This window comes from Helianthus annuus, chromosome 6, assembly GCF_002127325.2.
Source record: "Helianthus annuus cultivar XRQ/B chromosome 6, HanXRQr2.0-SUNRISE, whole genome shotgun sequence".
In the NCBI taxonomy this organism is placed as follows: Eukaryota; Viridiplantae; Streptophyta; class Magnoliopsida; order Asterales; family Asteraceae; genus Helianthus; species Helianthus annuus.
This window is the reverse complement of record NC_035438.2, coordinates 129,675,452-129,681,451: the sequence shown is the minus strand read 5'-3', so window position 1 is coordinate 129,681,451 and position 6,000 is coordinate 129,675,452.

Below are 6,000 nucleotides of genomic sequence, written 5' to 3'. Positions count from 1 at the left end.
GAAGAACACACATGGTTACAATAGTCTAGTAAGGATAAACATGGGAAGCCCCCGCTAGTAATAAATATAATCATGGGAAACCCCCACTAGTAGTACATACATACATGGGAAGCCCCCACTAAATGAACATACGAATTGCTGCTACGAACTTACTTTCTGTGAACTCGCTCAACTAGTTGTTGACTCTCTGCTGCATGCCTTGCAGGACCTTAGGTACATATGGAGCTTGCATTGGGAGGAGCAGGTCGTTGTGGAGCATGGATCGTGGATGCCATGTTAAACTTTATAACACTTGAACTTATTACATACATTGGGTTTTCATATTATGCTTCCGCTACTAAAACTACGTTTGGTTTGAACATCAATTGTATTGAGTTGGATTTTTATGAACTACTTTAATTATATGCTATGTTCAATATGATTGGTGGCTTGATCCTGGTCATGTTACGCCTCCAAGCGGTAGTACTCCGCGGGTGGATTTTGGGGGTGTGACATATGAGAAATGAGTGAACAAAGGTTGGAAGTGGTGGTGGTGTGTTGGAGAGGGGGCGGCCATGAGTGGTTGTGGAGGAGGAGAGAGTTGTTGCTTGTTGTGTGTTTGAATGAGAGAGAATGGTGATCTTAAGGGTGTATTTATAATCCATGTTTCTTGATTAACCAATGTACATAATGTTCACTAAATTACCAACAACAACAATATAATAATCAAGAAATCACAAGGGTGTGTCCCACCCTTGTGACCGTCGCAATGAGGGGGGGGTAAGGGTTGGGTGGTGATGGTTAAGTTACAATTTAGTTGGATTGTAAAGGTTCTAGTTAGTATGTTAAGTATGTTATTTAATATAAAGGGTGTTAGGGTGCTCGGGGACCCTAACTGGCTCAGAAAAATAGAAACAATGTCTTTGGCAATATTTTTATGTTCCGGGTAAAGTCCGGTTGTTCGGTTGGATATTGATCCGTTAAAGTGCTAAGTAAAGCTATAAAGTATCTTTTATATTGTTTTTAGTGACACAATAAATTCCCAACACTTTGGGAAGTGTCTAGTATTATTTTACCAAGTTTTTGCACTTTACTAGCTTTGTTAAAAGCTGAATTTTTGTATGTAGTGCAGAATTTTGTAATTAAAGTATGTTTTAGGCACTTCTGGTCACTATAACTATCACCTAGTGACACAGTTCTATGGTCCTCACCTCCCTACACTCCTTACTAGTGTAGTAATCTATTCCCGGCTCATACTGGCCTCAGAGACAATGTCTGTCTAGTGCTTGCAATGTCAGCATGTTTACTGGGTTATCCGCTCACTGTGCTAACTGTGCTTTCGTGCATCAAGTTTGTCACTAATGTTTTCTGTGTAATAAATGAAGTGACAGTAATAAAGTATGATGCATGAGTATGTATGTATCAGAAAACAGGAAGCAGTTTAGTTATAATTATAATTAAGCACAGTAATTAAGCACTAATTAAATATTAATTAATTTGTACGGATACCTGGATTTGTGAGGGTTGTCACATTCTCCCCCCGTTAAGAAAATTTCGTCCCAAAATTTTAAGTTCTGCTTCTAGTCGCAGGAGTCTTAGGAAATAAATGGGGGTATTTCTCTTTCATTCGATCCTCACGTTCCCAGTGTATTCTGGACCGTGTCTTGCATTCCAACGAACTTTGACGAGCTTGACGCTACTCCTGCGTGTTTTGTTTATCTTCCAATCAGTAACCTCAACGGGTTCTTCGACAAATTGGAGCGTGTCGTCAATATGAATCTCGTCTGCCGGAATGACAACAGTTTCTTGAGTCGGACTCTTCTTCAAGTTTGATACATGGAATGTATCGTGAACACCATTAAGTTCGGCAGGTAAGTCCAACTTGTATGCTACTAAACCAATTCTCTCCAGAATCTTGAATGGACCAATGTAGCGCGGATTCAACTTCCCACGCTTTCCATAGCGTGCCACACCCTTCCAGGGTGATACCTTCAACAATACCATGTCTCCTACCTCAAACTCTAGAGGTTTCCTTCTTCGGTCCGCATAACACTTTTGTCGATCGCGAGCCGCCTTGATGCGATCTCGGATCTGTGCAATCTTGTCTGTGGTTTCCTGGACCACTTCTGGACCAACTAACTGCCTATCACCTGCATCAGACCAACAAATCGGTGATCGACATTTGCGTCCGTAAAGAGCTTCAAACGGTGCGGCTTGAATACTTGCGTGATAGCTGTTATTGTATGAAAATTCGACCAATGGTAGGTGAGTATCCCAACTTCCACCTAAATCCATAACGCAAGCTCGCAACATATCTTCTAATGTCTGGATTGTTCGCTCGCTCTGTCCATCGGTTTGTGGGTGAAAAGCGGTACTCAGATTCAACTGAGATCCGAACGCTTCCTGGAAGGACTGCCAAATCCTTGACACAAACCTTCTGTCTCTCTCAGAGATGATCGAGAGAGGCAGTCCATGACGTGCAATGATCTCTCTCATGTATATCTCGGCCAACTTGCTCGTGTTATCTTTCTCTCTAATTGGCAAGAAATGTGCAGATTTCGTTAACCGGTCTACTATTACCCAGATAGTGTCGTGACCTTTTGGCGTTCTTGGAAACTTTGTTATGAAATCCATTGAAATATGTTCCCATTTCCATTTGGGTATCTCGGGTTGTTGTAGAAGTCCTGAAGGCTTCTGGTACTCGGCTTTTACCTTGGCGCACGTTAAACACTTGCTAACATAAACTGCTACATCGCCTTTCATCCTAGGCCACCAGTAATAATCCTTAAGATCTTGGTACATCTTATCCGCTCCTGGGTGGATAGAGTACCGTGATTTGTGAGCTTCATCAAAAATAACCTTTCTCAATCCACCAAACAGAGGTACCCAAACTCACTTCATGAAACATAACGTTCCTTCCTCGTTTGGTATCAACTGCTTCTCCATTCCGGGGAGATATTCCTCCTCAATGTTCCTTTCCTTAAGAGCTTCTTTCTGTGCGGCACGGATGCGCAATGAAAGATCTGTCTGGATAATCATCTCCAAAGCCCTAACCCTTATGGGCTTGATCATTTCCTTTCGACTTAGGGCATCGGCGACCACATTCGCCTTCCCTGGATAATACTTGATCTCACAGTCGTAATCGTTCAATAATTCGACCCAACATCTTTGCCTCATGTTAAGCTCCTTCTGGTCGAATATGTGTTGCAGGCTCTTATGATCCGTGAAGATTGTACACTTCGTACCGTATAAATAATGTCTCCAAATCTTCAGCACGAATACCATTGCGCCTAACTCCAAGTCATGCGTGGTGTAGTTTTTCTCATGGACCTTCAACTGGCGTGACGCGTAAGCTATAACTTTTTGTCGCTGCATCAACACACATCCCAAGCCTTGATGCGAGGCGTCACAATATACCACGAAATCATCTGTTCCTTCTGGTAGCGATAAGATCGGTGCATTACAAAGCTTGTCCTTTAACAGCTGAAATGCTTCTTCTTGTTTGATTCCCCAATCAAACTTCTTATCCTTCTGCATGAGGAAGGTCAATGGTTGAGCAATCTTTGAAAAATCCTCAATGAACCTTCGATAGTAACCAGCCAAACCTAAGAATTGTCGAATTTCGGTTGGCGTCTTTGGAGTCTCCCAATTCTTGATTGCTTCGATCTTTGTGGGATCCACATGGATTCCATCTCCATTAACCACATGTCCAAGAAATTGGACTTCGCGTAACCAAAACTTGCACTTCGAGAATTTGGCATACAACTTTTCCTTTTTCAGTAGTTCCAAGATAGCTCTCAAATGTTGTTCGTGCTTGTCCTTCATCTTTGAGTAGATTAAGATGTCGTCTATGAACACAATCACGAACTTGTCGAGGTACGGTTTGCAGACTCTGTTCATCAAATCCCTAAAGACAGCTGGCGCGTTTGTCAACCCAAACGGCATAACCAGGAACTCGTAATGTCCATATCGAGTTCTAAAAGCGGTCTTGGGAATACTTTCCTCTTGTATTCTCAGCTGATGATAACCTGATCGCAAATCGATCTTCGAGTAGAAACTTGAACCTTGAAGTTGATCGAATAGGTCATCAATCCTTGGCAGGGGATATCTATTCTTGATCGTCAACTTGTTCAACTCTCGGTAGTCAATACACATACGAAAACTACCGTCTTTCTTCTTGACAAACAAAACTGGAGCTCCCCAAGGCGAGAAGCTTGGTCTGATGAATCCCTTGTCTAGCAACTCTTGAAGTTGTGTTGACAACTCCTGCATCTCTGAAGGTGCAAGTCGATAAGGTGCCTTAGCCACAGGCGCAACGCCTGGAACTAAGTCAATATGGAACTCAACTTGCCTTTGAGGTGGCAATCCTGGCAAGCTTCTGGAAAGACTTCAGGATATTCCTTTACTATAGGGATGTCTTCAATCTTTGGCTCAGCAGCTTCCTTATCCACGATGTGTGCCAAGAAGGAAACACATCCCTTCTGTAAACACTTTCGAGCTTTCAGACAGCTGATGATTCTTCGAGGCATATCGCGCTTCTCTCCATGAACCATGATCGTTTCTCTATCTTCTGTTGGGATGCGAATGATCTTTTCGTGACAAATAATCTCAGTCTTGTTGCTCCACAACCAATCCATCCCTACTACCACGTCGAAGCTTCCCAACTTGACTGGTAGTAGATCCAAAGTGAACTCGCGTTCTCCCAGCTCAATTACACAACCTCTGACAACTTCATTTGCTTCAACTAGCTTTCCATTAGCCAGTTCAATTGAGTACGGGACATCTAACTTACTAGCAGTTAACCCAAGCATACTCTTAAATTCTAACGATACAAAGCTATAGTCGGCACCAGTATCAAACAGGACAGATGCAAAGCGTTGATTTATAGGGAACGTACCAGTGATAACGTTGGGATCCTGGCGCGCTTCCCCCGCTCCAATGTTAAACACTCTTCCACGGGCTTGATTCAGCTTTGGGCATTCCTTCTTGAAGTACCCAACTTCTCCACAATTAAAACAGCCCGGTCCGTGACCATTTCCACCTCTGTTCCCAGCTTGAGCGTTGTTTTGGTTGCGATTCCTATTCCCAGCTTAATTTGCATTGTTCCCACGGTTTCCATTTCCTCCATTATTCCGTAGCGGCCGGTTTCCATTACCACCGCGGTTGTTGTTTCCAAAACCCCTTCGGCCACCCTGGCCTGAACCAAGCCAGCAGGTATCCTTCAAATGGCCAATTCTTCCACAAGTTTCACATTTTCTATTTCTACATGGACCAGCATGATGATACTGGCATATTCCACACTTGGGCAGAGTGCCCATATAACCCTTTCCTTTGTTCTCAACACCGGTTGCAGCCTTCGCCGGTGTGCTTGATTCACCTTTCTTTTTCGTGTTGCTTGTACCTTGCTTGAAGTTCGAGAATTTCCTTTTGTTATCCCCAGACGACTCCACATGAGTTTCTTTCTTCTTCTGCTCAGTAACGGAAAACTTGTTCAAGCGAATGGCTTCCTCAGTAAGAGCCACACTGAGATCAATGGCTCCTGTGATTGTCGCAGGCTTGGATGTAGTAACCATACTCATGATCTGATGTGCCAATCCCCAGATAAAGCGCTCGATACATTTGAACTCCGGTGTAACCATGTATGGCACTACGTGGGACAAATCATGAAATCTCTGAACATACTCTGCAATCTTGGGACCTTCCAGTTTTAGATGCAAAAACTCAGTCTCCAGCTTCTGAATTTTAGCACGTGACCAGTACTTCCTTCTCATGAGCTCCTTCAGCTCATTCCATGACATCGCATAAGCAGCGGCTTCACCAAGGGTTTGCACTTGCAAATTCCACCAAGATAGGGCTCCATCCAGAAATAGCCCTGAGATGTAGGTCACTTGTTGCTCAGGAGCACACTTGCTCATTCTAAGAACAGACTCAGTCTTCTCAGCCCATCTTACAAACGCAACAGCACCTCCTGTGCCGTCGAAATTCACGGGCTTGCAATCGAGAAGTTGCTTGTAAGTGCAC